The sequence below is a fragment of the Strigops habroptila genome, chromosome 6, assembly GCF_004027225.2.
Source record: "Strigops habroptila isolate Jane chromosome 6, bStrHab1.2.pri, whole genome shotgun sequence".
Lineage (NCBI taxonomy): Eukaryota > Metazoa > Chordata > Aves > Psittaciformes > Psittacidae > Strigops > Strigops habroptila.
In genome coordinates this window covers 61478433-61500171 of record NC_044282.2, presented here as the reverse complement: position 1 = coordinate 61500171, position 21739 = coordinate 61478433, and the positions used below count along the sequence as shown (strand labels likewise).

Below are 21739 nucleotides of genomic sequence, written 5' to 3'. Positions count from 1 at the left end.
ACATTTCAAAAACGCACAGGTAGCCCAATGGGCTAATGAACGAAATATTAGTTGGACATGGCATTTGCCACATCATCCCCAGGGAGCGGGGTTAGTGGAACGAATAAACGGCCTATTAAAGGCCCAATTAAAGCGTCTGGGGAATGGTAGTTATGCTAAGTGGGGAGACCATTTAAGTGAAGCCCAACAAATTCTCAATAATCGAATGCTCTCCCCTACACTAACACCTTTAACATTGTTAAAGGGCAAGACCCATGCAGTAGCACGGGTCGCGCATAGTTCCATCACTGTGTCTGGAGGGAAGGACTATATGGTATATCCTGAAAATGGAAGCATAGTTTTAGTCTGGAAACAACCTTTGACCTTAGGCCCAAAAGAGGAATACTGGTTGAGAACTGATGTCCAAGTACATATACAACCCAGCACAGAAGTATTACTGTGACATATTGTCTTACATCCTGATTTGAAAAAGTTGAATATACAGTTATTAAATCCTTCACAAGCAGATCATAAAAAATCCATAATGTTGGGGTTGAAAAATCAATCTGAAAAACAACAAATCATTCTCCAGAACACGCCTTCACAGTGCTCTCTACCCAGCTGTGTGCTATGGTTTTGCATGAACTCCTTGCAGGAATCATGTTTTGTTACAGTACTGTCAAACCTTTGGAAGATGTTGTATAAAAATGGTTTAAAGAAAAAGTAAAGATGTTCCTGCATGCCTTAAGTGCCACTGGCCTCGTGCTCCACGGTCCTGTCCTGGGCCTTCACCAAGTCTTGGCTGTGGCATCAGTTTGCAAAGCAGAGTGCGTGGCTTCACGGCACATAAACACTGTTCCCTGAGCCTGGGGATTTGCTGGAGAATTACTAACGTTGGTAAAAGGGTGAGGAAATGTCGGTGTGTCTGTATTTGAAAAGCAAGTCTGTGGAGGGATCCCATGGGGACACGTGCCAGCCTCAATCAGAGGGTTTGGCCACGTGTGTCAGCAGTGGGACTGGGGACAATGCTTTGCATTTCCATCATTTTCAGCACATTTTCTTTTACTTAACTGGTACCATAGAGATTCCTTATAGCTGAAAAATGAGAAAACTCTGAAAAAACAAAGCCCAAGCAATTCTTTCTCTCCCAGCTTTCATTCCACAGTTCGCCTTTCTTTCTGGCTGTAATTTCTGCTGGGGCTTCTGGCTTCCTAGAGAAAGGATAAAAACAGGAAAAAAGAAAAGAAAGCAGGCGTTTTAATAATAGATCAAAAATGAGATTAAACAGTAAGTCAGCCCTCCCCTACATTCTACCTTCCCAAAAAGCAACCAAAGAAATTGCAAATCACCTTGAAAAAGGGGAGTGAAAACAGTGAAGATCAAACCTGAGGTTAAGTATAGATGAGGTGTTTATATTTTATTTAATGACTGTATAGTGCCACCCCCCTAGAAAAGCTGAATTTCTGTATTTGATTAATAAAACAGTAGAGACAAACTGGAATGGGGAAAATTCAGCAACTGTTGAGCTGGGAAAGTGAATGCAATGGGCATCATTAGCAGGCATGGGCAGGGTTTGCTGCTTGGTACACCTGAAGGTATGTGCACACCCGGAGATGTCAGTGGTGGCTATAGTTGGAGGTGGTTCCCAAAACCCCGAAGGCTTAATGAGATGCTGTTTGTTGTCCATCTCTGATGATTCTTTGATTCAATTTTGATGACGTTTGGTAGAGCGGTGGCGTCTCAGAGGGAAGGAAATCCAACGGGATTTGTGCAAGATGCGTGGGTGCTGGCAGAAATGGGGAGATGGAGGGAAGAGGTGATTACAGGGATGTGTTATTAGTCACCAGCCAAGCTGCACCAGGAAGAACCTTTCGGCATGCCTCAGCCTGGGAGAGCGTTCAGTCAAGGCTTGTGCCTGATGAGACACGACTTCCCTGGAAAGGAGGCCTAGCCCTGGCACTGGGCATTGAGGCCATAAACCCCAGGTCTGTTCTTGTTTGCTGTAAATCCTCTGGCTCCTTCAGGTCTTGATTTTGGTGGGGCTGCTGCTGCAGTCCAGGTGGTCGAGCGGGAGCTGGCACTTGGCATGGCCTGGGCTGCCTCACCAGCTGGTGGGGTTGCCTCCTCCTGGCTCACCCCAAAGGTCTCCAGATCCAGCATGGACATTATGTATGTCAGCTGCATGGGCTCAAGCAGGCCAGGTTGGGAGGATGTACAAAGGGGCAAGCTCTTGCTTTTGTACAGTGTCTCCACCAGAAACAGGACAGCAAAGAAGACATTCAGTCTGACCCACCCTGTGGTCCTGTTTGCACTCTTGATGAACAAAATAGGGATATGAGGTATAGCCAGTCCTCTTCAGTATTGTCTTTGTCCAACATGAGATAACCTAACCTGGATCATGCCATGGGGATGAAGACACACACATGCAGCTGCAGATTTGTATTCTTGCTAAATGGCCCACTTCTAAGTGTAGAAAGTGTCACGGCCCCTCTGGCTCTGTGACCGCAGCGGGCAAGAGGCTGAGGAGCTACATCCATCGCAGCTGTGGGTGGGTGGTGAAGGCATGGCAGGAAGAGAACACGAGTGGCCATCCCATGCTGGGTCTGGCATATGGGGCTGTGAACATTCGCCAAGGGCTGCCAGAGCATGAGATGAGGAAAAAACTGCCTGCCCGCTGGAAAGCACTGCTCCCACATGTGATTAGCATCCTGTAAAGTATTAATTTATCTTCTGTGTCACCTCCATAGTCCCAACTCTATATTTTAGAGTTGGAGGAGAACCTCTTTCATTACTTGCTGGACTGCTGCACTTCTTGTTTGTTTCCCCTAAGGAAGAAAATTAGATGTGCCAGAGCTCAAACTTTAAAAAAAACCCGAATAAATCCGGACTAGAAACAACCACTTGGAGGTAGACTGAGCCTCTACAAGAAAATGTTTGTCTTCCACCTTTTTCTGAGACTGGCTGAGTGTAAAGCACAGGGAGAAAACAGGGCAAGGTTTACTTTCTTTTAATTTCAAATATATCCCAAAAGCAGAACAGTTGGATTTTCTTTTTTTTTTGTTTAATTTGCTTTGTCAGGTGTGGGTGGGGAAAACCAGCTGAAACTCTTGCCTTGGTGGATGTGGGATGGAGGAAGGAATGCATTTATTTTATTTATTTACCTATTTCTACTGGTGAGGCCTTGAGGCACAACAGCAAAGCTGTGGCCGCGCTGCCAGCTGCATGCAGGCGAGAAGAGCACTTTCCCCTCCAAATCCTTTTTCCTGGCACCAACAAGATCTGCACTGAAGATACATGATTGAGTCAGCAATGCAGATGCCATCAAATGTCTGCTTTATTCCAGTGTATGAATCAGAGCAGAGAAGTGTCAGAGCCTCATATCCTGTATCTCCTGATAAAAGTGCAGTTACCTCTGAGGAAACAGAACACAGTGAAATCCCATTATCCCGCCTGTAGTGAGCACCTATAACTCACTGGCATCAGTAGTGCTTATTTTATTGCAACTTTTGCAGTAGCACATGTAGATTATTCTTTTAAGATCCTACATCCTGGGGCCAAAAGATGGGTTTTTCTTTTAGATTTGCAGAAGAAGTGATTCAGCATGTCTATATGCACACACGCGTATATATGAATATATAAATATGATTGTGTTTTGGAGCACAAGCCATTTGTATTAACCCCTGTCAGACCAGTAAGAGCAGCGTGTGCCACTAGTCTGGGTACTGGTTGCTTACTCTCCAGGTTTTTCCAATGTACCGTGCTCTGGGGGAGGAACGGGAATTAGCTTCATTTGACTTTCCAACCATGTGTTTACCTCCAAAATCAGCTTCATTTTCAGACTTAAAATTTTACCGTTTCGGTTTGCTGTGAAAATCATATGCAGAAGTGAAACCCTTTATCCCCAGAAGTTTTCTGTTTCTCCTTTGCAAGACTTTTCCATCCCCAACTGCTGGTTTTGAAGGCAGAGACCACAGTCAGCTCAGTGACAGCATTTCCTTCTATTGTTCAATGGGGCAGCTTCTGGCTCCCTCTGGAAGGGTTATGCACGGCCACTGGCTTTTGCATCAGCTGCCTCTTTTCTCCTGACCCCAGGGGACCATCTGTGTCCTGTTCCTGCTGCAGTCGTGCTTCTGGACCCGGTCTGGGAGGCCTCGGTGGGAGGGAATGAGACTTGCAATCATGTGCTTTATATCCCCTAAAAACAGATACAGCAGTGAAATTTTGCAAAGCTTTGGCTGTGGTGTTCCCAAGGGACAGCGTGGAGTTGTTTAAGACACTTACGCTACTGTGGTAGTGGTAGAGGCAGAGAAGGGCAATTTTCACCCAGGTTCCTCTTTTGAGGGGCTTGTTTGTTCCTCATTTTTTTTCTGCACCGGAGACTACAGAAGTTGAGCGGATAAAAAACATTTCTGTCGTTCCCCATCTGTAGATCTGAGAGAAAACTAGTTCAAATCCACCACCCTAAGCTACATCATAAATCTCGCTGCAGAAATGTGGAGCCGAGACATTAATAATTAGGAGCTTGCACAATAAAGCGCTGGAATATTTCACGCATGACACAACATCTTTCAATCCAGCTGATGCTGTACAGAGATCTGTGTGAAAGTTCTGCACAGCCAAGTTGGAGAAGTTTTTGCTCCCATTTGTGCCTTCTGAAGGCAAAGAAAATGGGACGGAAAAATCAGGTTGTGTCCCAAACTGTTCACTAATGCTCAAGTGTGGGAGTTTTAAGGTTCCCCCAATTATAGAAGTGTTTGTTTGTATGTGCTGACAGAAAATGATGCAAATTAATAGTCCTCATTCCCCTGCTTCCCATGTCTTCAAAACACTCCCATTCAGCCAAGCTGCCTCTTACCAAACTTCTAACACAGTGAAAGACAAAAATCTTCTGGACTGTGACTGAACATGAGCAATGTTAGTCCCCAGGGGTCCATGTCCCTGAGGTTTGAGGGACAGATGATAAGAGCTTGGGGCTGTGAGATGACAAATGTAACTTCACAGTTGCTCATTCATGCTCCAGCAAAGGTGCGTTCTGGGTGTTGGTATCTTCCAGCAACAAAGCTGAGATATGATCAGCTCTTGTATGAATATTCTTCACCTTTGTTTTTTTAATTATTTTTTTTATGCAGTTAAAAGTAATTGGAGGGCTGGTGGTATTTTGAACAACTGTATCCACCTAGGAAATTATGACCTTGGATTTATTCAATCAAATAATATCAAGATAAAGAGTGAAAATAGCTGAGCTTGTCAGTCATAAGGAATTGTGATGCAGCCTGGGCTCAAATCCATCACCTGAAATTAGGAGACTCTGGCAGGGTATTCTTCATTCATCAGCATGAGGCATCACAGCAAGATCATTTAAGTGTAATTCATCAATTTACCAGGCTACTCAATTAAGTGGGGGCTGGAGAGAGGATGAAGGGAATGATTCTGCCTGTTATAATGAATCTTTGGCCACCTGAGGACTTTTTTTGCTCATTGCTTTGTTGTGTTTCATGTTGCCTTGAAGGCCCAACAGGAGGAGAGCCCAGACCAGCAATGCACTGCCGCTAGCAGCCCTGGTTTTTCATGTTGTATCTGCATGCTTTGTGCATGGGAAGACTTGCAGCATGCATGCTGACTGTGGGAGGGCAGGGTGGGGATGTTGGCCAGTAGCTGTGTACAACCAACTGTCACATGTGCAAATACAAGTTCTCATCTAGTGACTGCTAATGAGGAAATATGCATAATAGTAATCCTAATTTTTGAGTGCAAAGTAGGTTGTTACCTGAGTATAGGCCATGTTTGCTGTTAAATTTACATAACCCTCTCAAGTAGGTGTTCCTGTATCTTGGAACTAGCTTGGAGAAGGAGTGCTGGTTCCTGTGCTTTTTCCTTGCTGCTTCACGTCAACCTCGTGACTATGAAAACTGCACGGCACTCTCATGACTGCAGGGCTTCCTGCATCTTGATGCCAAAGCGAGACTTCAAGTGGTACATCTCTCATCACTCTTCCAAACCTTATTAAAAGGAAAATAATCACAATGGTGGTGGAAAGAGAGGGCTTAATGAACTAAAGGAATTAATGAGTTACAGCTTTTCCTCTATGTGGTTTGCTGCTGACCTGAGCCTGACTGAACCATAGTCTTAAGAGATCCTGGAGAACCTTGGATGGACATCTGCAAAAAAATTGTTTAAGTAAAACTTTGTGCAGCCTGAAGCAAAGGGATGGGCTTTTTCTGGTTCATCTCAGCTCTCTTCTTCCTGTGTTTCTGTGGTTTGACCCCAGACTTGTTGGTGAAGCAGTTTGGGAGCCTGGTGCAACCTCTGATTCTGCTCTGGGTGGTCCTGTCTGGCATCAGCTGTCCTGAGATCTTGGTAGTGTTGTTCTATTGCTGGCAGATGCAGCCTGTCATCAGTCTTGAAGAGAGAAGCTGGGCTAGAGGTTTCTTTCTGAATGTGGTATTTTAGACATTTGCCTATTACTGAGTACATCCAAATAACTGATTTTTCTGGGTGGCTACACCTAAATCTTTAGTTTGCTTCAATGTGGATAGCTCAGTGCTTGGGATCTCTGCTCGGATCCATAATGACACTCCCTTATTTTGCCCTTATGATCATCCATCCGTGTCGTTTTCTTACAAAATGAGACTCAGACTTATCCAGGTTTCTTATCACCCCACATGTATGCATGTTTGCACCACCCCAGTAACTTCTGAACCTGTTGGCCTATTTCAGTCAAGGCTGACAAAGAGATACAGGTCTGCAAGTGTAATTAAGGTTGCATAAGTTCATGAAAGACAGGCAGCCAGGCACGAGAGATAGCCCAGGTACTTACTGAGCCTCAGGGAGAGGTGCAGCTCCAGTTTGCATGACTGGATACCAAACAGTCCCTGTGAAGGAGAGATCTTCCAACTCAGTCGTTAAGATCGATCAACCGGAGCCAGAGCATGGCCCCTTTTTTGCCTTGGTAGAGCCCAGTCCCATGCATGAAGGTTTCTATTTGCAGTAAAACCTGTTTTCAGTTTAAATGCAGTGGTGGTTTGGGCAAAACCAGCCCTAGTTAAAACTGGTTGGTGAGGGAGAAACTTTGGTGGCTTGGTGCGAGGTGTAGCTGCTTGCCCACTTTCTGTAGAAACACAGCAAGAAACTTCAGCAAGTCCAAGGACTCCAGATCATGAACTTTTCCCCCTAGGTAGCTTTCTGTCCTACTTTTTTTTCTTTCAACAAAAGCAATAGAAAGGATAATTCATTTGAATTTCATAATAAAATATCTCCAAGGAGATGAAGCAAAAGGAACTGTAAAAGGAATAGGTGGAGGTTCAAAACACATTCTTTCTCTTGTTGTCTCTTGCACATGCACACATATTATACATACATATAGCCATACCCCTTCATAGAATCCTACAATCCCACATTGGAAGGGACCTCAAGGGTCACCTGGTCCAACCTTTCTAGGCAAAGCATGACCTAGACGAGATGGCTCAGCACCCTGTCCAGCTGAATCTTAACAGTGTCCAGTGTTGGGAAGTCCACCACTTCCCTGGGGAGATAATTCCAACGGCTGGTTGTTCTCACTGGGAAAAATTTTCCTCTAGTGTCCAACTGGAATCTCCCCAGAAGGAAATTGTGCCCATCACCCCTTTCTTTCCATGTGACTCCTTGTAAAAAAGGAGTCTCCATCTCCTTCTCCTTGTGTAACATGGGAAAACTAAATTGAAAAGGAGACAATACAAATCAGGAAGAAAGGGGAAAAAAGAGGATGAGTCAGCTCTACTCCTGCCTGTCTGAACCAAGGGGAGCCTGGTGCTCATGACAGATTTTTAGCAAAAAAGATAATGCATCAGGCTGATGACAGCCTGTGAGATACACTGTGAGCGCTATGAAACTTGCCGGTAGGTACTTGAATGTCACTCACTGTGCGGACTGAATTGTAGGTTGAGTCGCAACAATTTCCCTAAAGCTGTGTATATTAACATACAAATACCAAGGGAGTCCAATCTTTGAATTTTTATCTGCTTCAGCTCGAGAGTCAAATAGGCACATTACAGAAGTGTCATCTATTTGAATCAATTGTCACTGCTGCATTTGTGGAAAGGATGCATCTGGGTTTATTGATAACATTATTGAGGTGCTTAAAAACACAAGTGTATTGGGTTTATTCTCCCTTTAGTAACTTATTCCTGTTTCTGGCATTTTGTTAAAATAGTCTTTTAGTTCTAGTCTCCCCTGGAGATCTCTGCTTTGCAGAGCATTAGTAACTCTGTACATCCAGATCATCTTTCCTCCAAGAGTTTGTTACAAACCTGAATTTGTTTCACAGCTTTCTTGTAAATTTTAAGGTAATTTTGTTTGCTGGAGGAAAAAACCTGAAATGGAGAAAAGAATCTAGGAATTGTGATTTACTGACCTTCTAGTGAGGAGGCTTAGCTGCCTTTTTTGTCTTTTTTTCTTGGTTAAACCACATCAGCTGAAATGCAAGTTAGTGGCCAAAACTTCCTGTTGATCTCCATCACAGCATCACTTCACTCATTTTACTTCCTCTGCTGATCCTTGCCTGTGCAGAGAAGATACAAAATCAGGCTTACCTCCATTTAAGAAGTAACTTTATATATATAAGGTTTCAGGTTTGGGGGCAAATATTTGAGGTTGTAGATGTCTCCTGCTGTCAAAGAAATGCAAGTGAAATTCTGCCTGGTGAAGGGACTTTGTGACTGGGATCTCTGAATTTCTGCCTTGTGCTTGGCTGGTTTTAAAAATAACCTTTTAGGAGCTGTGGCCAATGACTTCACCATTTTGCCTTTGTTTCCATCTTTATAAAAAGTGCCTGCACCTAAGGAGGTGGTGGTGAGGATTAGTCATTGGTTTTAAAGCTCTTTGAAGATAGCAAGTAGTGTATAACAGCTCAATGTTTATTAATGGCATGAGAATTTTTTACAGCTGAGTTCAGATACGCCAGGTCAGAGCTTCAGCAAGTTGAAATAGGCATTGCTTCATTGATCTCATCCCAGCTGCACCAGTTGATGACACCTGATTATTTGGCCGATCATACCTGACCTGTGGGCTGCAGCAGGGACCTCTCCCTGTTGTTGCTCCTCTAGCAAGTTCTCCTTCTGCTGGCCTCCTGCCACAGCATATGCCAAGTTTAAATCTGGTTCTGTGCTTTTGGCTTTGTTCCTTCTAAATGTTTTCAATTTTGTTGACTTTAAGTGATCCCAGTGGCATCTTTTTATGATGCACTTTATTCCGCTTCTTCTACTGCTTCAAGTGGTGCAATAACACTCCTAAAGTTCAACCTATTTTTAATTACAAAAAAGAAAAAAAAAGGCAAAGGGTTGTACTGTTCTGTCACTGGTGGGAGAAAGGGAGGTTTTTTCTTATTTGAATTTGATTGAATTTACAACTCGATATACACAGTGGTTTTAGTAGAACATTGCTGTAATTGGAAGGGCATATTATTGTTTGTTCTTGCTCTCTTGGGAGCCAGTACTAATACTGAATAAGCACAAGTATTGTCATCTGTTGGATGATCTCAAAGCACTTCAGGACTGACAAGGTGAATGAGGAGGACTTGGAGAATGTCATTATTTCCTCTACCGATAAGGAAGCTGAAGCAGCTTCCTAGGGCTCAGACTGAGGTAATGATTACTGGGGACAACAATTCCTGATCCATAGCAGCGTACGTACTGCGGTAGATCAAATCCCTCCCCACTCCAGCTGGAGGGACTTCCGTGTTCATTCTCTGGTTCGCCCCTCTCATTGACCTTTGCTTTTCTGTACCTGCACCATAAAAAGCTTCATTGCTCAGTTCTGTTGCTGATGAGATTTCAAACCGATGTGCTGTGTCAGACTGTGTTTCTGTGGAGTTCGTGCATGTAGGCATGAATTTATAGGGAAGGAGAGAAGGGATAGCAGGAGGACAGTATGTGCACAGGGTTGTGTCAGTGCACAGTCCTCTCTCCCACTAGGTCCAAGCAGCTTGCATCCATCTCTGCTGAGAACCACAGCCTTATTGATTTGGTTGTTATGAATCTGCTCTTAAGGAGATCTATGAATGATAACTAAATTAAAGAAGCCAGTGTTTGCACACCCGTCACCAGCACTGAATGCATGGGTTTGCATTTAGGAAAACAGAAGAGAAATCACTTTCTTTGGCAGACTTAGTTCCTGATTAGTTGCTTGAACTGTCTTGCTCTGTATGGAGTTCAAATCCCTCAGGCTGGGATCTATTTGGCTGTGGAGCAGTTCTGTGGAAAGTGACCTGGGATTCCTGGGGGATGCAGGCTCAACAAGAGTGAACAGTGTGTGCAGCTCTGTTCAAAGAAAGTCAACAGGATGCTGGTGAACATCAACAAGGGCATCATCAGCAGACATAAAGATGTCATTTTTCTACTCAGTGCTTGTCAGGCCACACCTGGAATATTGTGTCCAGTTTTGTTCCCCACTGGAGAGGGTCCAGAGAAGGACCACGAAGATGATCCAAGCACTGGGCAGCCATGTGAGGAAAGGCTGAGAGAGCTGGGCTTGTTCAGCCTGGAGAAAAGGCGGCTCAGGGGAGACCTGATCCTCATGTTCCAGTATTTAAAGGGTGGCTATACAGAAGATGGAGACTCTTTTTTAAAAGGAGTCCCATGGAAAAGACAAGGGGTGATGGACACAAGTTACTCCTGGGGAGATTCCGGTTGGACATGAGAGGAAAATTGTTCACTGTAAGAACAATCAGTCATTGGAATAATCTCCCCAGGAAAGTGGTGACTCCCCAGAACTGGACACTTTTAAGCTCTGGCTGGGCAGGGTGCTGGGCCATCTAGTCTTGGTCATGCTGTGCCTTGAAAGGTTGGACCAGATGATCCTTGAGGTCCCTTCCAATCTGGGATTCTGTGATTCATTCTTGACATCACCAGTGCCAAGATAAGACACTGCAAATGCAACTGCCCATTGAAGTTCACAGGACTGCAATGAGGACAGTCTACATCAGCTCAGTCTGCCCCAAAACTACACCCGTGAATATACTTTCGCCACATTTGAGGCAGGACTACAATCAGCACAAGCAGTCCTGCTCTCCTCTGCCCATCTTTGCTTGCCGATTTTGCTCTTCCTTCATCCTGCTAACACCATGTGCCACGGGCATGGCTGTGTGGGCAACTGAACTGCAGAAGTGATCTGTGTTAAAATGTTTAATGAATTAGTTCTTGCCACATTCATTTGACTTGAACATCCGCTCTTCCCTTGCATGAGAATAGAAATTAATTTTGTTTCAAGTTCTGAGAACCTGAAGACATGCTGAATAGATAGAAATTGGTTCTATTTACAGGCTGCAGAATTCCTCTGTACAATAAACCAGTTTGTTTTAATTTAAACTATGTATTCAGCACATTTAGCTTAACTTTATTTAACTACAAGTTTTACATGCCTTTTTCCTGCATTCTAATTGTTTTTTCAATCCGTGACATAAATCCTAAGTACAATTAAAAAGTTAGACTAGTCATTAAGAAACTTCATTTACCATTTTTAACATGAAATGTGTTGACTTGCATAGTTTATTAATTTTTATAAATGCCCAACTGTAAAAATAGGACAGCTTTCCAGTTCAGCCAAAGGCCTGATTTATGAATAAATATGCCTTTGTTGTTCTCCACCAGCAAAAGTCAGCCTTTTGTTATGGAAAAAAAGACAAAAAATGCAAAGCAAGACAGTTTAAATCAATCAGAATTTAAGCATTTTGCTCGCTGTTTTGCATCAATAAATCCTGTACTCACAGGAGAAAAGGCAGGATGGTTGAAAAAGGATTGGCGGGCAAGTTAGCAATAGTGTTCCTCAATGACTGGTCTCAAGACCAGTGTTAATCAGTGTATTGACTAACAGCAGAAATCAATGGGATTTGGAGGTGTCACTGAAAGAGGAAAAATAGGACAGTCCATCAGAAAAATGAATGACTTCAGGACTATTTGCCTGTAGGCAATTGCAAGTTCTTTTTTTAATGCAAGCTCTGAGAGAAAGTTGGGGCTTCTATCTTGGAATGTATTAATCAATCATAGGGTACTTGTGATGTCCTGGTGATAAAGGTACATAACAGAATCACATTAGCCAATCAAGTTATTTCCACTAGTGACAAGGAAATGCGAATGCCGCCACAACTGGTTTTAGTGAGGCATTGTTTAAAATGTACTATGAATTCTTTGTCCATATAGGAGAAAGATTGATTTCAACTGTAAAAGGTGCAGGGGAGGGTGTCCGCTGGAAATGATCCGGAGAACAGTGGAGCTGGTTCACAAAAAAGGAGCCTGGATGGAAAGCCAGTGATAAAAAAAGGTAGAGAAAAATTAAATTCCTTCTCTATAAATACACTGGCATAAATACCAGAGAGGGGGAAGAGTTATTTAAGTTAAATGACAATTCTGGCACAAGAACAAATGGCTCTGAGTAAGTTTAGGCTGGAAATGAGCAGAACGGCTTCAAACTAAGGGAGGTTCTTGAATAGCCTCCTAATGGGAATTGTGTAACTGGGGCTAAAAACCTGATTACTGTGAAGATGGAGCCTGATAAATGTATTAATGAGATTACGCAATGTGGTTGACTTCAGTATTAAGGGATCAGACTCAGGATTTCCGTTCCTGTGCTTTTGCAAATACACTTAAGAATCCTGCAGGTATGAGAAAAAACATACAAGGTTTTAATTCTGAGAAATATTTTCATGATGATTCAGCTTGAAGTTGGTTTCTCTGTTTCTAATGCACTAATAACTGAATTGAGTGACCTGCAGAAGGAAGGAAGTATCCTTTCTGCACTGGGAAAAAGCAGCAGCTGGCAACTGTTTCCCCATTTTAATGGTCGATTTTGGCAGCAGGCCTGTACTACTTAGATATATATTTTTTAAAATTCAAAGCATTTTGGTACATTATAGTAAAGTTAGGCCTTGAAATACACTGTGCTCAAAACTATGTCAATTATTAGTTATTATTTAACTTTGTAGTGATGCTTTTCAAAAAAACCTGCAGCACTTAATGGACACCAGTGATTATTATCGATCTCACCGTTCTCTTTATCCATCCCCATTTCCCCCCCTTACTGAAAGTCCCAGATTCCTTGTCGCTTTGCTAAAATCCCAATAAATAAGACCAACTGCCTTTTTGTCAAAAGAACCCAGTTATTTTATCAAAGATGAGTGCCAAGCTATTTTAGCACAATGAACCTTTGATCTCAGGGTGCACTTTATATTGGGTATTTCCCGTGCCTTTTATGTTTTGATTCAGATTCTGTTCTCAAGTCTTGTCTGGAGTTGATAGCAGTGGCCTCCCTGAGCGCTGCTGTCTCTAGCCCTCCTTCCTTCAGCAGAAGTATTGTGTTGTAGAGGTCTCCATGATTTGGGAGAGACGCAGGTTGAAGTAGGCTATAACAATGGGATGCCGTGTGGTTACAGGAGAACATCAGACATGCACGTCAGCACTTTCAAACACGGCTGTCGGACAAGGAGGTTCATTGCAGCATTTCAAGGCTTTTATTATGAAGATTTCTGTATTTTAGTTGAGGGATTGCGTAGACTTGTTAGAAGTACTTGCTAGCAGACTTGATGTTCCAGTAGCCTGAAGAGAGGGCACTGAGCAGTGGAGTTGACTTCCCCCTGGCTGGGCAATTGCAGGGAGGCTTTCTTGTACCCCACAATGCTTTTGCCCCTACATTCTACACTCTCCTTGTTACTCAGCAGCAAGGCAGCATCTGTATTCAATCTAGGGTCTTGACTGTGACTATCTCCAATCTCCAGCTTCCTTATGTGTGCTTTTTTATTTGCCTCTTTTGCCATCCTTTCAGAATGCAAATGGCTGATGGCTTTTCCCCTTTGGTTTCAAGGTCTTCTCATTGGAGCCTTTCAGCCATTCAACCCCATAAGCTTCTCAAACTTGTTCCCTTAATTACCTCATTCAAAAAAAAATTTTTCTTTTTGAAATTGAAAACCTTGAAGAACTGCTTTTATTTTGCTTAAACTGAACCAATTTGTGAAAAATAGGCTCAAATTGAGTGATCACAAGCAGCTTTTATTACAACATCCTCACTATTTGCCGAAAGTCTACAGACAAATCACCTCTCGTTTGCTCAGCGCCTATTTTGTAAAGAATTCTGTAGGCTATTACATCCCAGACTTACAGGACCTGCTGTTAGTATTTGTTCTTCCTTCTATATCTGGAATTTAAGACTCCTTTATCATTCCATTTCTAGTATTATTTTTTTCTCTCTCTAGTAATTTTTCAAAGCTCTCTGCACACATCCAAATCCAGCGGTGGGGGCTCCAGCAGACGTCTAATACAATCCCAGCAGACAGCCTTTTACAGTCTTTCCCCAAAGTGACTTTAATCCAGAACGATGGCTTTATGCATGCTATCGCTTTAGGTTTCTAGCAAACACAGATGATTCACTCAGATCGCAGAAGGAACCACGGAGCAGAGTCCCAAAAGATTATTTAAATAGAATTTTGGAAGCAGATTTGGGGTTATCGTGGGTGGTGTGCATGCTCAGGTCTGACTTTGGTTTGGGGCTTTAAGGGTGGTTTTTTTTACCACCTGTGTACGTGCTTACCAGCCTTCTTTACTACATGAGGACTATAATTTCTAACAGATTGGTTTTCAGATTGTTTATAGTCATGTAGGAAGAATTATCCCCAGTTTACATTGTGGTAACTGAGCCCGGGCACCAACGAAACAGCTGGCTTAAGCACGTAGATCTCTGTGAGCGGAGTCTGCGTTGCCCAGGTCTTCTGTCTTTTCAAGCACTCTCAGCAACCTGGCAGGTTGTCAAAGGCCCCTTAAAGTGCATGGACTCAAGGGTGAGCTGAAGTGCTGGGAACTCTCAGCCTTGAGTCCAGCAGTCTGATGCAACAAAGCACATGCTTAAAACGATGCTTTTGTACTTCACTGAACTGCTTGTTTTGCAGTCACTTTTAGTTTACGTTTAGACAGTGTTGAACACTTAATTAAAAAAAAATGCTTTTGGTAGACAAAGGGTGTAGTGCCCAAGCTATGCTGCAGTTACAATATGTAGGTGTTTTGGGATTATGCTATATACAAATGAAATGATTGTTTCTTTTTAACTCCTGTTTAAATATAGTTCAAATTACGGAATATTTAGTAGAACAGAATAAGCTGTTGCTTGCCAGCTTTTTCATACCAGTGGTTACTAGATGCTTTTCTGTTTATAAGCTCACCATCTGTTCCAGGGTGGAGTTTGGGGGTAGTCTAGGTATTTAGATGTGTCTTCTTTCTTGGGTATCTCTGGAAAACTTCAAAGGATCTGTTTTGATATGAAGGGGAAGCATGGTTAGCTGTAACAGTCAAGGAATTCAAGGGAATTTTACAGAAATGCAGCTGATTCCTTAGTGTAGCAGGGCTCAGAAGGGGAAGGAGCCTTAGCAAAGAGGCAGCGCTGGTATTTTGTGCCATTGCTCAGTCATTGCCAAGATCCACTCAGAGTTTTGCTTGGCTGTCACCAGAGTGGGTTGCTGCTTCCTGCTTTGGATCGTGTCTTTTTCTTAATAGTCACTGAAATTTCCAGGAGAATTGCAATATGGAAGATAATAAAATCAATTCTAAAATTGATTTCTGTAGATATATTTTATTTAGATATGGTTTAGAACCAGGCAACTATTTTTTTTTTGTTGGGCTTTTGTTTTAGAATGACAGAGTTAAGTCATTTTACAAGGGACTGTATGGACAGACACGGGGGAATGGCTTTAAACTTACAGAGGAGAGATTTAGATGAGATCTTAGGCAGAAGTTGTTCCCTGTGAGGGTGGTGAGGCCCTGGCACAGGGTGCCCAGAGAAGCTGTGGCTGCCCCATCCCTGGCAGTGTTCAAGGCCAGGTTGGACACAGGGGCTTGGAGCAACCTGGTCTAGTGGAAGGTGTCCCTGCCTGTGGCAGGGGATTGGAACTGGGTGATCTCCAAGGTCCCTTCCAACCCAAACCATGCTGTAATTCATCAGTGTGGATCTAGTGGCTTCCTCATGACCCAGCCCATGGGGCACCCACAATTCACACTCTCTTGCAGGAACTCACACCAGGTGGTTATGGGAACGTGTGTGTACCACACCTTGTTCATCCCTTCAGCACATACCTCACAGCCCCAGGCCTCATTCCTACGGGCAGTTAAAGGACTGGATGCGGCTGCCCGGGGGAGGCGGCGCCTCACGGCGGCCCCTCAGCGGGGAGCGGGGACACGGGTAACCAGCCACGTGCCTGCCTTTACGCGGGAAAAGCGCCTCCGCGCCGCGCGCGTGCGCAGCGGCAGGCGGGCGGGCTCCCGCAAGGGAGGGAGCAGCTGCTCCGCCTCCTCCACCGTTTAAAGGGACGGAGCTCCCCCTCGCTTTGCTGCCCCTCCTCAGAGCCGGGAGAGGGCGGGTGACCGCGGTGTGAGCTCCATGACGGTGTGGGCTCTTCTCCGCCCTAGAGACGGAGCAGAGCTGCGGAGCTTCGACTTTTCCCGGCAGGTTCCGCAGCCACGAGTCTCCTCCTCCGCGTTGCTGCTCCCCGCCCCTCATCCCTTCGGCTCGCTCCGCCGCCTGTTCGGCTCTCTCCGCCCAACCCTTCGGAGAAGGCCGTGAAGTTCCGCCACCACTTCGGCAACTTCCGCCGGTTCGGTCGGAAATGGCCGAAGATGTGAGAGACCCAGCGGTTTAGGAGAGAAGACCGGCCGGCTTCTCGGAACAAACCAACTGCATCCGGACCGGGGGGGGGGGAGCAGGGGAGGGCGGACGGAGGGGCAGGACAAGGCAGCGGCTATGGCTCCCCCCCCAGCCACTCGCCGGGGACGGCGCAGCGGGCGCCGGGACCGCGGATCCGCCAGGAGGGTGAAGTGAGGGCGCCAAGAGGTAGGGTGGACCGTACCACGTACGGGGAGGTATGGGGGCGGTGTGGGAAAGGTGGGGAGAGCGACTCGCGGCGGTCACACACATCTTCACACACAAACACCCCCCCCCGGGGGAGTCCGTGGGGCTGGGTGAGTGGTGGGAGTGGTACAGTCCGGGGGAAGCCCTCCTGAGGCGGGAGGGGTGCCCGGCTTGAGCGTCCCTGAGGGGCAGTCTCGGGGGTGGTGCAGGATTCCTCGGGGCTGGGGACACCGTGCGAGGCTTCCTCGCAGTGCGAGAGCCATTTCGGGTGTCTCACAGGGTGAGGGGCACCGCGGCGGGGTCCCCACAAGGCTGGCGACCCTCATGGCGGGAGGGTTGCGGCGGCACCCGGCGCCCAGGCGCTGCTGATGGGCTCCAGCTTCCCCGCCTGGCCCCTGCCCTCTCTCCCGCCTCGCTGAACTCACTCTGCGAGGGGCCGGGGCGCACCGGCCTGAGCCCCCTCCCGTCCCCCTGCACGTCGGGGGGTTCGCCGCGTCCCCTGTGCCCGGCGGGGTCCCGTCCCCCCGCTCCGAGGCAGGTATCGGCGGGGGGGCTTGAGGCCTAGCGCCCGGTCCGGCTTCGACCGGCAGCGGCAGCGTTGACCCAGGCGCGCTTTTGGCCGGCTCGCAGGGCTGTCCCGTGGCTTGGAAACTTGACAAAGCCTGCGGCAGCGGGCTCCCTCGGACCGGATCGAGGCGTGCTCCCTGTTGCTCTCGCTGGGGTTTCGCCTTGCGAGATGGCGAGGATAGAAGCGGCGAGGCTGTTGTCTTCTCAGCGTTCCCTGTATGCCCGTAATACGCTCCTGTGAATTGTTTGCCGAAGTTGAGGTTCGTGTTGTTTTATTTTCTCAGCTGTTTTACCCATATGAGGTCTCTTCTTGCTTAAAAACATTGGGGTCTTTCCTCAGTCAAATATTTGACCACTGTGGGGTTAATATGTTGCTGCTGGCTGATTAACACCCCGTGATGATGGTCCCAAACCAAACAATTTGGAGCCTGGAGTAGCTGGAAATGGTTAAAATGGTATTAAGGATTCACAAAGATGCTGAGAAGCACTCCAGATGTGCTGTGCTGTTGCTGTGTGTGTTAAAATCCAAGCATTCAGAATCTCAATGAGTAGTTCTAATCTCTTGTTGCTTATGTGTGTGCCTGATAAATTGTGTGTGTTGATATCTCAATATGATAGCTTGGCTTTAAAATGTCTGGGTTCCTGTGCTGCAAGTCTAACATCTGTATGAAGAAGATTAAATAACTTTGTTTCCTGAAAGGAGTGTCACATGCAGGTGGTTATCTTAAAGGTATTTATGTTTTCATGGAGAAATCTATTATGTATAAGATAGTAGGGTTCTTGGAATGTGGGGTGTGTTTTGTACATTGTTGGGTTTTATCAAGTAATGAGTAGTGAAGCTAGTTTCTGTGCAGAAGTAGCATCAGAAATGAACCACAGTGTGATTATGTGGTCATGGGGAGAGAGAAGTGTTCTCCTCTGACAAATCCCTTAGCTTCATGTACCATCTGAGAGTTCAGTTATTTTGTGCAGCTGTATCTGTGTTCACTCATGGCTTTGGGAGACCTCTCTTCAGTTTTTCGTTCCGGAAACAGGAGTTTCCATCAGTTCAGCTCTGTGTTATGAGATTCTGGAGCAGGGGTAATTGACTGTCTTCATTTGAGCATGGTACAGCTGAATTCTTCTGGCAGCTCAGCTGTGGTACAGTTCTTGAGCTTCTTGAGGTCTTATTGCAGAAAGGAAGTCCAAAACAGTTTTCCAAAATTCTCTTAATTCTTCAAGTGGAGACTGTTAGCTTTCGTGTTTGTTTGCATGTGAGGATGGCTTTTGGCAGTTGTCAGGTCAGAGCAAAAGCAGCAACTGTGTAGAACAAGAAAAACATGATTGTTGAATTGCCTTTGCTTGGACTGTTCCCCAGTGATATATGGCAAAATTGGAAGCTTGTTTGTGTGCTGTTCAGATGGGGTGGGAAGGACCATCATCATCTTCCCGTGAATATTTATAGCGTGGATATATGGGACTGTTCACCGATGAGTTGAATGTTGTTTTGATGCATTCCCAGAGCTTGCTTGTGTGTGTGGAGCCAGAGCCTACCTGGAGCCTGCTTTCCATGACTATCATGTCTTAAAATGCCACGACACTATCATCTTAGGTTTTTAGAGTTTGTCTTTCTCCTCCTGGCTGTATTTGTTCTCTTTTTTCCTTTCAGTCTCTGCTGCCTGACTTGTTTTCTGTGCCGTTTGACTCCTATCACTTCTCCCAGCTGCCTTGCCAGTTTTCCCAGGGTACTTTCCCCCTGCCCACAATAATGATTTCACTGAGGTGGGACATGCAATTAACAGTATATACTAACTGTTTGCAGCCAGGATCACAGCAGTCAAATGTGAATTAGTCCCTAGTCCAGAGGCAGTTTTTCTGTTTTGGAAACCTCACAAAAACACGGAATGGGAAGGGACCTCCTGATCACTGCCTCCTGTTGCCTCACCAGCAGATAGGTTTTGCCAGTACTACTGTCTCACATCTCTACCTGTGCTCTGTGCTAAAACCTCCTTTTTTTAGGGCAGGAACAGAGTGTGAACATTTTGAAGTAGTTCCCAGCTCTGGGGTTTTAACTTGAGGTGGACTTTTTGTTGGTACCATAGCAAATGAATCTTAACTCAGGCTGGGATTCCTATGCCTTAACCACCCAACAAGCAAAATGTGTGAGGTTTTTGTTTGCTTCCTTGTAAAAAAAGAAAAAAAAGCAAGGGATACTCATAGGCGTATTTAGATAAGTGCTATTTTAGTACAGGTAGGCATATCTCTGCTAGCATGTGGCTAGGCAGTAGAGGAAGCATTCCCATGGGATTTGGGGGGCACAGCTGGGACTTGCAGCTCTCTCCTATAACCCATGCTACATAGGCTGTGCTGTTGGACTAAAGCTAGCATGATATGCTTGCAGTTCTGTGGCTGCAATTTAGACGCATTCTCTAGGTGTGTCTAAAGCAAAGAGCCTGTAGTTTTCTTCTTGGAGAATACTTGAAAGTGCTATTTACTGGAGATTGTGGTGGTTGAGTTTGGCTCCTGCAGTGTAGAGGCTGTTTGTCAGATGCAAATGATGGTGGTGGATGTTGCCTGAGAAGAGGTGCAGGGCCATTTTGGGGTTTTTTAGGGAGGATAAAGACAGAAGTGTGTACAGCTCCATGGCTCACAGCTAATCGATGCCTGGATTGCCTGGGCGTAGGAAGCCTCGAGCGCCGGCCCACCAGGTGCATTGATGTTGTTACGCAGCAGCTGCAGGGCCAGTTTTGAAGTGCAAATTGAAATCCTATTTTTGTGAAATCATTGCTATTAGTTAATTGATGTCTGTTACCAGCAAGAGCAGTTGAGAGGACTGGCTAATCTATCACAAATGGATTTGAAAGACCATTTTGTAGCTTCTGCATTGACTTGCTGGACATTCCTATCAAGACTATAGCGATTTAAAAGCAAGTTCAAATAGCTTTACTTTTTTATTTAGTGTTTGCTGAAGAAGTTTAAGATACCGAAGCCTTTCGTATCAGAAATGCGTAGGTTTGCTGTGCTCCCTCTGCTGGCATCTGTCCCTGCTAACGTGGTGAGTGGACATTGGTTTTTCAGGGCTATGTTGACACAACCAATAACACTACAAAGTGACCTGTCTCTCATTGATTAAAATGAAGTGGAGCAGAGAAAATGGAGACTCATAAATCCAGCAAATCAATCCTTTATGTTTGTCAGGTGGGAGGGAACCCTGAAACTCCAAACCATCTGTAGCCACTAATGGATGTAAGGGAGAGATTTTTTTTTTTTTAATAAGGTGTGTGTTTTAATGTGGCTCAGAAGTTCTGCTCTTACAGTCAGTTTCTTAAATGCTTGGCATCTTGTTGCCTGGCATTGGGGGTGTGTGTTTTCTCTGCCTATGCCCTACCCATGAATTTTGGTGCATTAAAAAAAAATTGTCACTTTTCTAGTGCAAATGGCTGCCTGAGAGTAGCAGCAGAACATGGGATTAACGCACAAACATGAAGAAACCCCCAAGTTTCTGTAATGCAAAATGCTAATAACATTTTCCACTGCACAAGTAACATTTAAATTTCCTTTTTTATGTCCAGTTTCCAGCTGGTTAGCCTTTTATCTGTCTGGTTTCATAAAGTGCATTCTCTCATGATTCAAAATACTTGCAGGTATCATCTTATCTGACTTTCTGCTTAGGGATAGTGGCAATGCAGATAGCCTGAGGTTTGTTCCTGTTCCTATTGTGTTTTGGTATGAGTGTTGCTGTGCCAAACTGTATATTCTGACATCTGACTCTGTAGGATGAGCTTGCTTAGTGTTTTGTGCTAGCCCTTCTGTGTAACATGAAAGGATTGTGGAGCTATGTGGTCATCTCAAATCTATGCCAGTATATTGGTCATCTATGAATTCATCTGGAAGTGAAGTACATTTATTTGAAAGTCAAAATGCTGTGGAGCAGGAGATTTGTTATTCTGTGTATGTGTTGCCTTCCTAAAGGGACACTTCTTGAGACGTTGAGTACTTTCTAAGACCAGTCAAATAGATGATGAATTCAAATTTGGCAGCTTACTGTGGGAATTGGGTCCTTTGCTTACATAAAGGCAGTACAATTAAAACCATCGACACCCTCTGTTACGTCGTCCCGTCAACGCGCCTCAATTATCAGTGTGAGGATAAGCTTTTCTTTTTCCTATCCTGTATGTACCCCACCTTCTGGGGCCAGATTTGAATATGATGGAATTAAGCACGTCACTGTGGGAAAGACTTATCTTTTATCCTCCCTTGATTAAATGCCTCCGCATCGTATGTAATGCAGGAGTGCGTTGGGATGAAATTTGTACACGTCTTAGTGTTTCTATTATGGGCAGGAGGAAGTAATTATATT

General features: G+C 44.9%; 1 protein-coding gene across 7 annotated transcripts in view; it reads left to right on the top strand.

Annotated features, from left to right (window-relative positions):
- The window catches only part of EXTL3 (exostosin like glycosyltransferase 3), a 162661-nt gene that overhangs the window by 9852 nt on the left and 131070 nt on the right, over positions 1–21739 (top strand). For 3 of the 7 annotated variants that reach the window (XM_030489622.1, XM_030489621.1, XM_030489617.1), the window contains exon 1: positions 16344–16815. The exons of 1 other annotated variant lie outside the window; for it this stretch is intronic. The gene's annotated coding sequence lies outside the window, so the exon portion shown is untranslated. Of the gene's footprint in view, positions 1–16343; positions 16816–16905; positions 17661–19359; positions 20088–21739 lie in introns of those variants that run through there. 3 more of the 7 variants (XM_030489625.1, XM_030489619.1, XM_030489620.1) reach the window with 3 other exon arrangements.